Source organism: Ammodytes marinus (genome assembly GCF_949987685.1).
Source record: "Ammodytes marinus genome assembly, chromosome: 11".
Classification (NCBI taxonomy): Eukaryota; Metazoa; Chordata; class Actinopteri; order Uranoscopiformes; family Ammodytidae; genus Ammodytes; species Ammodytes marinus.
This window is the reverse complement of record NC_137215.1, coordinates 14,387,777-14,397,931: the sequence shown is the minus strand read 5'-3', so window position 1 is coordinate 14,397,931 and position 10,155 is coordinate 14,387,777.

Sequence of the window (10,155 nt, the reverse complement as noted above, 5' to 3'; positions counted from 1 at the left end):
TACAGTGCAGGAGAACATTCTATGGTCAAATGTATATGCTAATAATAAATCAAAATGTAGGCTCATGCTTCCCAGTTATGAGGGCTTTATTGTTTGACTTAATCAAATAAACCAATGTTTTTTTTATTTCTGTCTCTTTTGCGTGTAATTACCTGCTACTGAGTGACACTGAGGCAGCTTTGTCTAAAGCTTGTGTCAGCCGTGTGTTTGGAGAAGTAATAAATTGAATTATTGTGATTGAGTTACCCAAGAGGCTTCAGTTTGCTCAACATAATTGTGTTATTTGCGGTACCTCAAATGCTTGATTCTCTGAGAGGCACAAGGTGAATTGGTTTAGTTTAATTGAGTTGGTTTAAGGATTCTCGTCATTTATTTCAAGGAGACAAGCTCTTTGGCCTCACTTTGGACTTCAGAGTCTCTGGTGAAACGGCAACATTCAGCCACCCTGAACTAACGCTCCATGTCCATAACAGAGCGACAGAAAGTCCTATAATTCTTTATGTTTGATTTCTGACTCTTCATCTAAGACTATGAAACTTGTTTTTTTAGCTTCCATCATGTGTTAATTATGTCAAGTTAAATGTGTTTGGCCAATAGAAACTAATGTGACATAATCTCAAAGTACAAGCTCCTAGAAATGTGTGCCTTATCGTGCAGAAGTGGGACGATCGCGGAGTTTATTTGTCAAACACATCACTGTAGTAGCACTATACAGTATTAATTCAGAACATCTGTCTCTCTTTGGCCTGGGAACCCAGATGAGTGCCACAGTGACACACCATCTGGTTTGCATTTCCTTTAGTTCAAATTACACCAGTTATCTGCACCAGTAACTTCGACTGTACGGTGTTTAAGGTTGAGATTTGCCAGAGTGATGCTTCACGTCTGTACCTGTTTGCTATAACCGTAGACTTTGTATTGTAAGTGCAGAGAGATACTGTAGTGTTTCATGCTACTGTGGGTAATAATTGACATGGGAAGGTATACAGAGTACAGAACATATTTTAGTACAAATGGGAAGGCATTCATGCAGCTGAAACTTGTCCAAACAAGAACCTAAACCTGACCTTTGACCTGCAGTGGAGAAGAAATGAATTCACTTCCAGAGATCAATAACAAGATAAAACCTTTCCAAAACATCTCCTCGTATCTGCCCAAAACAGTGGACTTTAAACCTCTACTATAATAATATTTGATTCCAAAATGTTTTATTCATTAGCCATAAAATCAATAATAAAAGAAGGCCTGGAATGGAGACTATACCCCGGCTCATCTCTTAAAGCTCCCATATTATACACTTTTCGGTTCTATTATACACCATATTATATGGTCTTAGTGGTCCCTAATACGTTTTTCTTTAATTGTTTGCTGAAAAAAACTTTCAGATAATTTATTGTACTATGCTGATGTTCAGCTAATCTCACAATGGCTTATTTTTTAAAAAGAGCTGCAGCTCCCCTCGTAAATATACAATCTTTGAGCTGCCCCCGCCCCCTGTCCGGAAGCGAAGCCAGATACGCCTCGCCCTCTGTCTGTCAGGGCCGTGGACCAATAAGAAATAGGGGTGTGGGCTGCACAGTGGAAGCTTCTGGCTTTCCAGTTTGTGAGGTCAGAAAAGGGGAAAATTCTGACTGGAGTATATTGGGGGGGAGGGGTGGGGGTTTCAGAAAGGGGGAGAGTGAGAACAGGAGAGATTGTTCTTTTTTTTAAATATTTTGGCAGTCTCTAGGCACACCGTGGACCCATGGATATGTTAGAACACATTTAAAAAGTGCATTTAGCATAATATGTGACCTTTAATGACCGACGTCTGTGTCTTTTTAGTGGCAGAGAAGAGAAAGAGAGAGAGATATGAGCAGAGCTGCCTGGAATGACTTACATGTAGTGCAGGCCACAACTGAGCTGCTGCTGTTTTCCAAAGGAGAGGGAGGAGAGGGGCCATGAAAATATCTTCTCTTTGAGCTGCTGAACCCCCTACCCTAGGCCCTGGATCAGTCTGTGTTATTACACCTGCAAGCAATGAGTGGGCTGGCAAGAGCCTGTGCATGCTGGAGATCAACCAAGGAGCACATTAGTGTCCCACTGCTGCACTTTCTCTCTTTATCCATCCCCTTTTCTTTCTCCCGCAGCTACTTCTTTTGCAGGTGCGTTTAAATTCTTGTGCTTTTTATTTCAAACCTCGTCAAAGGAAGATTGACGACACAGTGATTCTGTTTCTGAGTTGAGTGTGTCGCCCAAGCAACAGTTTGACAGCACAAGGGCCTTCACATTCAGTGCTCCCCAATCCATTTTATATGCTTCTATTTTTGCACTTTTTAAATTTTTTTTGTAATTTTTTTTTGGCATTTTCAAGCTTTATTAAACAGTACAGAGTTGAAATGGGGAGACAGAGAGAGAGAGAGAGACAGAGAGAGGGGGGATGACCTGCAGTAAAGGTCCACAGGTCGGATTCAAACCTGCGACCACTGCAACGAAGGCCGGAGCCAATATGGTACGTGCTCTATCCACTACACCACCGGAGCGCCCCCTATTAACTCAGATTTGATATTACTTGCACCCTCGTTTTTTCCCCCATCATTGAATGATTTGCTTCAAGTCTGTGTGGAAACACTGCCAACACTATTAAGTCTTCCAGTCCTTGCTTATCTGCCTTCAATGTGTTTGGACAGCCTGGGTGAAAAACTTTGATAATAAACTCCAGAACAAATGAATTATCCCTGGGCAGATCTCAGCTCGTCAGAAGGCGCAGAGCAAGGTGTTCACAGGAGATCAGAAACTTTTTCAGACGAGCTGTATAGCGAGTCATCCAGTGTTTAGAAATATCTTCTGATCGACAGAAAATCCTAAATTTTTTTATAGCTGACTCATATTTAAGAAAAATTGCTAAATATTCTCCAGGTCCAGCTTCTTAACCACTAAATTTGCTGCTTTATTTTACTTTCCTACGAGACACTGCTTTTGATCTTTTGTGTTTGAAATGTTTGTCAGACGAAACAAGACATTTGAGCACTTCACCTTGAGCTGTAGGAGTTCGTAATGCTTTTTTAGATTGGAAATAAGTTGCAGTTTTAACTCAAAACATATGACAACTAGAATTGAAAAACACATAATTATTAATTACCTTTGAAACTTAAAAACCCAATTAAAATATCCCCTTAACTACCATTCACACCAATATGAGAGTAATCATCACCACCGTTTAATTGCTGCTTGTCAGTGAACTTTATAACAATATTATAACAAAAATTGACAGAGGTAACCTATATGCTGTACCTGTCAAAAGCAAAATCATTATTTGTACATCATTATTTTTGGATGGAAAGAATCAGTGAGAAGTGTCACAAAGATAAATGTCAGTAATACAAAGTTGAATATCTGTACTGAAATGTATTAGTGACATAAAATCGTCAGGCACATTTGTCACAGTGAACTTATGACCTAACAAAGACGCTGCTTCTCCAAACACATATTTCGAAATTGTTGTGAAATGAGGGAAAGGGGGATTTGCAAAGATCTGTTGGTTCAATTGATATCTTTTTGCTGTGATTTCGTGCTCAACTGCAATTTGTTTCCCCACTCCCTTCAGCTGAACATAATTAATTACAGTCTGCTTTCTGTCTCCTGGAATAATGCGTTACAGTTGATGATACACAGCAGGAGCTGCTCTTATCTCCTTGATGACACAGCATTTAAGTAATCTTCTTTCTCTGTGCATTTTGCCCTGACAAACCAGGGGAGAAGAAACGTTAAGCAAGAGTCTAATTGCAGGTTGATACAGCAAGAGAAAGGGGAATGAAGCCTGACATCCCAGCTATACAGGCATCTGATTCTGTGTTTCTCTCCTCTGTTGCTCTAGTTTTAACTCTCATCGGGTCTTTAATGAAAATCTGTTTCAACTCCAGCAGCATTTGACTTCTGTGCTGCTGCCAGCTACACAATGTCAGACCCAAATGATAAATGGACACAAGGGGATAATTACATGCTACTATTGGCTTTAAGTGTGTAGCCTTAAATGGTTTGTGCACTGTTGCATTTAAGACAGAGAAGTGGCCTCGTGACTGGAAACCAGTTTAAATCAGCAGAATATCTGCAGAAATCCTGGTGTCACTCATTTTCACTTCCTCTTCCCTTCCCAGAAAAGAACACAAATAACACACTACCTGTGTCCCAAAACAATCCCAAACAACCTGGCCCCCAGGTGCTGGCATATAGAAACATTTGACCCTCCAGAGGAACCGAAGACTGTGGTCTCAGTCAGTAGTTTAAAGACAAAAGGCCATTAAACAACACTGAAAGCCTTGTAGTGTCTTCACATCTGGAAGCAGTTTGAGATTAGCCTCTAATAGCCGTTACTAATGCCAGATATTCATCAAAGTGTAATTGTAAAAGTTCAATTGACCTGCCACACATGCAGGGTTTAAGTGGAAAAGGATGATAAACAAACTGAAAGAGAGAGAACCACAAATACAATAACATAACCAGATATTCAAAGTCATGCAGCATGAACAACACATACTTATTATGCAAATATATTGTGATTCAAGTTTAATGCAAAATTGAATCACATTGAATCAACACATCCAATCGTTGGGGAAATAATTCACCCAAAATAGACAAGGATAACATCTTTGCAATTCATCCTACAGTGACCCTGACTGGCCGTACAAAATTGTATGACAATTCCGGCAGTTGTGTTGTTGTTGAGATGTTTTAGCCTTGCACACTGACTGACACGGTCATTCCTAGAGCCAGATACTGTAGCTACCCTGGCAAAAAAAACAGGGAAGAAAAATGAATACATTAAACAGCACAGTGGATCGCATCCTGAAGTTGTTTCTTTAAATACTGAAGCATACCTGCTCCTGTACCACAACAGAACCAATAAGAAAGACCAAAGACGGGGGCGCCCTTAGCTCAGTTGGTAGGGCGTCCCCCCCATGGGCCTCGGCCGGCAGCGGACCCGGGTTCGATTCCAGCCCGCGGTCGTTCTCTGCATGTCACTCCCCTCTCTGCCCCATTTCAACTCTGTCTCTACACTATCAATAAAGCATAAACATGCCAAAAATTATCTTTAAAAAAAGAAAGACCAAAGAGAAGCAAATGCTATATTGATTGTAACATATTAAACAAGCCCTGTGCTAATTACTTCCTGCAGTGAACCCCTTAATGACTTCACCCCGCCACCGTGGCTGTGCTGCTTATTAACAAGCTCTTTGAAATGGCAGGCAGAAGTTTCTCATCTAGGGCTGCTGGTGGTAGAGCTCACAGGGAAGTCATTCTGCACTCAAGCCGCCTGACCGGGTTCCAAAAAAGACCCAAGATGCCCATCCACGGACTAATTTAGCCTTTGTCCGCAGTTTGTGTGAATGGAAGTGGAGAGCTCTCTCTTGGGGAGAGTAACTGGAGAGTGACTTGCCTGCTGGACTGTCACTGTTCATTCACTGAGCTGATACTGGCTGGCGCTTGTTCGCTAATGATCTCGCAGCAGTGTGCTGATCTAGTGACATCTCTTTGGGTTGTTCCCATTCTGTCCATTTCTTCTTTTAGAACCAGGGCATAACGGCAGGTCATGCATACACTGCGCTGCATTCACATACTTACATTAATACAGTATTGAAAAAGCATTTCTCTGACTCTTCTCATTCCCTCCAACAATTCCCAAAAGGAATGTTTGGATAGCTTGCAGTTAATTTCATTTCTGTCTGAAACTTGAAAATTACTTAATTTCAATGCTAATAAAAAGCATAAATGTTTATGTCCAAGGAAGGTTAAACCAGAATTTTAAACCATTTGAAACCAGTTTAATGTATACGAAAACAAATGAATTACTTTTATTTGCTTTAAACATATCTGAATACCCTTTGCACAGAATGTGTTGACCCTTAAAGGCTTTTTTGCCAGTTCTAGCTTTAACAAAATAATAAGCACCTTGAACTCCTCACTGCAGGTCATTAAAATAAATCAGATCCACTGCTATCAGCGGATGACAGGATTTCAAACCATGGCAGCTTGAGTAAACTCTTATTTTGTAATCATTGTGAAGCAATACTGGCCACTGCATAGTTGTACCACTCTCACAGTCAGCATAAATTGAGAATTTGAAGTATTGGCTTTTACTATCAGCAGCCAGCAGCCCATATGTAATCAGCACCATGTTTCTCCAGAGGAAAGGCAGTTTGTGCGCAGTCCAGGCTCTCGGTGGTCGACTGTGGGTTTAATTTCACACAGACAAGGATCTGATAATCGCCCAGATGAGTGTAAATGGGTAATTTGCTCTCCCTTAAAATCCATTCCTTAGCAGAAGCAGAACAGATTAATTTAATTAATTCTAATTTCAGACTGATATACCAGATTGCTGCTGGGCTTTAACGGCAGGGGTGTGACTTTGTTAGATATACTTCTGTTACCGGGCATGAAGTGTCTATAAGCTCTAGAGGTATTGTCTCTAAATAGATAGGTGTAACACAATAAATGTTGTGTTTTTAATGGAAAAATCCTACCTCTTTGCACCGTTAAATATCTATTCGAGATGTGCTATTTATCGCAAAAGTTACTTATGAAGACATTTGTAATGATCTACAATGTGTTGTACTCAATATCCCTACTGTCTGACTCTTCAGTTGAGAAATGACCTTTGTTTCCAAGAATGCATTTTGGCAGCCCCTGGAGAGCAGGTGTGAGCTTGTTTGCTTTCAGATAGAAGAAGGAGTATTGGCATATTTTTATGATTGCACCCGTGTCCCTTGCTTGATTTTGATGTGTCTTGTGGCTGCGTTGTATTTTTGAATTTATTTTTGTTAATGCCAATTGGCTATTCTAGGAAGAATCCCTCTATCTTTGAGACTGACATAGAAAAAAGCCCCCCAAAAAGAAATCTGATGTTTATCACTGATGCTTTGAAACTATTCTTTTCATCGTTCATTAACTTGACCTTTAAAAATGTGGTGTATGGGCTACTGGCCATAAACCTGACACACCTGTGAAGGTGGAGGTAGGAAATAGCTGTGACTATATTTTTGTCATGAAATTCAAATCATATATAAATCAAATCCATGTTTAACCCAGTTGTGGCTTCGATGGCAGCGAGCCAAGAGGAAATTACCACGCCCTTCAGCCATCTGTCAATCCAGCCATCCAACCGGAACACGCAGGCTTCCCGTAACTGAGCAGCGAACAGCAGATACCACCGGACATGCTACCATGAGTCAGGATGGTACAGTTCAAAGCAAAAGATGCTTATCGGCACTCTAAGCATAGCACTCACATCTCCTCTGGAAGGAGGAACACATGATATGATGACTCTGGCTGCCAGATGCAATCAGTTATATGTTTTTAGAGTTAAGAGCTTTAGGGATGTACTTTTATGGAGTATACCCATCATAATTTCAAATAAAAGACTATTTTCAATTTCAACATTTACAAAAAAAGCATCATGTCCAGCAATCAGGGTCTGGCAGTCCTTATGTGTTAAAAAGATAACAAATCCTTTGAATCAGACCAAAACCAGCTGTGCTGTGGTTCTCAAATTCCCCAACTATGCCTTTATCTAATTTCTGAAAACCGCTGGTTACTGCAAATGTGGTGCTAATCGATTTGCTTTTGATAGTTTGTAGGCATCAATTGAGCTCTAAGAATAGAACAATAAGATAGATCAATCTTTGTCCACACGGATAAAAAAGTAAGATCATTACTTTGTCAGTTTTTGACTTTTCATGAAAAATATAGGCTTTATATTAAACATTTAGGTGTACTTTCTTAAGAACACTGGGGCTTACGGGTTAAAAATTATAGACTTCAAAAGGTACATAAATGTTTGTAAGAGAGTGTTAATCACAACACATTTCAAAGTAAAAAGGCTTCAGGTCTTGATTTTCAGTTTGCCCTGTGACACTGTCAGCAGTGGCTATCTGTGTGCTCCATTGAAGTGATTCGGACTCCCTTGGCTTTTATCTAAAGGACTCAGCTTTGTTAACAGCTCTTTTCAAGTGGTCTAACACCAAACACCAGAGTCTCTGGGTTTGAAGAGCTGGCTTAGATCGTGGATGACGTGTTTTTGTTGGCACTACACAGAGGGAAACACAGAGAGAGAAGTTTAGGTGTGAAAACGTCCATTCTCCTTGCACAGCGAGTTGGAGACAATGTCAAAATTAATACAAAGCCCAAAATAAAACCACTCGGCTATTACTGATCAATTCCATCAGTGCCATACAAAGGCAAAGCTGAAATGTGCTTCATAGTGTTTGGGAAGTAAAGAGTTCAAGTGACTCTCACAAATGGGTGTCAACAAAACATGCACAATCTGTAATCCAAACTTTAGCAGACAAATGCAGAAGCAGAAGAGATGATTTTTTTTTACTCCAATAATGGTAATCATTAATCATGTTTGTGAACGCAGTGTTCTTTGGACAGAGTTCACTCATTTCTGACAGTCTCGCTGTAGTTTGGATTCGTCATTTTCACTAGCTGGAGAAGTGAGAGTATTTGGAAACAGAATATATTCTGGGCAAATCGGGCAAATCCCTATGGAGGGGGATGGCCCTCTTCGCTTTTGTAGCCCCACTTTGTGTTTTAGGCTGAGAAGAATGTTTTTGCAAATTCAAAGATTCCCCGGTGTTGCATTTGAGTTGTTTAGGTGAAAAAAAAAAATGTTGGTATGAAATTGAGTATTCGCCTTCTCTGACCCCCCTCTCAGTTAATAGGCCATTAAAGCGGGCATGCAAATGGTAATCATTTATCAGCAACAGGGGATGCAAATGAATCAGTCAGGAAAAAAGTAAAGAGGTGTCTGGAGGTGGGATTGTGATGCATACAGGACTCCACTCTCTCCACTTTCTTTCACACAGACACACACCGGTGGGCCCGTCTTCCTCCTTGTCTTATGTGTGACACACAAGGCGTCATTTAGCATTCCTTGATTCATGGAGGGCGGCTCCCTTAATCTGTAAGAGTAAAATGTAAACACGCGACTGACCCTTAACCCCCCCCCCAAATGTCCTCAGTTAACAAATACGTATACCGATTAAAGATGATCCAAGATTTTCAATCTGAATATGATGGGTTTTAGCCATAGATTTTAGCTTAATTAAAGTAGAAAGACTGACACTGTGCTATTTTATACTCTGCTGGGTCTCTCTGATGAATTACAATAAATCATAAGTGATGAATATGTCAGTCAGTCAGACATCATATAAAAATATGAGATATCAATTTAGTGTGATTACACCCATATCTTCTTTGAGATTACATTTAGGCCTATATGCTCATAGTGTCTTTGCCTCTTTCACTTTGCATTGCCGGCCTCTTTCTGCCTGCTCCCACTATTAACAAGCCTGTGGTTACAACCGGGGATTGTGAAGGATGTGTGACAGCGTGTGAGTCTAGAGGAGGGGGGTATTGATTTCTGATGGATAGGTGTTTTATTTACCCTGAAGATGTGAAAAAGACCCCCCTGCATGCAGGGCTACAAGGTTAACACCCACTTATTAATATGACAGGACCAGGAAATCAGTCTCATCCTCATTAGCACCAACCTGAGAGTATGCACTTTCAATGTGATCTGTGAAATACCCTAATTATATTGTTGAAATTATTTAGCAAGTGAGGATAGACCTACAGTTTGATTTGTGTAGGCCTTAGTCACTTTTGCAAGTAAGTTATCCTTTAGATAATTGATCAATTAGCTTAAAATCTTGTGCATTAATGATGTCATAGCATACTTAATCAATATATATTTGAGTGAATCAATCCTGGAGAGTTGGTTGGTGAATTCTATCCTTCAGTCCTAGTGAAGGAATAAATGTCTTTAGTGGATGTTGGATTCATTTGATCAGTAGGCCTATGATAATAACAACAACCCAGAAATGCCTCATGAATGTGTAAACAATCTGTAAAATGACAAGAAGCTCTTGAGGCTCCATTCATCCAGGCGGCAGGCGAAATAATGGAGAGGCGAAGCAGCGTCAAGTCCACCATATAAACCTACAAATGGGCCGGAAGTAATTTAAGGTCCTTCAAAATAAAACCAATTGCCAAAGTTACGTTTCGACCTTACTATCTATGGTTTCGACTCTGCTGTCTACAAACTAAACAAGTCAAATACAATTATATATACAATAGCATATTCCTGATAAAATATCACACTTGTGTCCATATTCG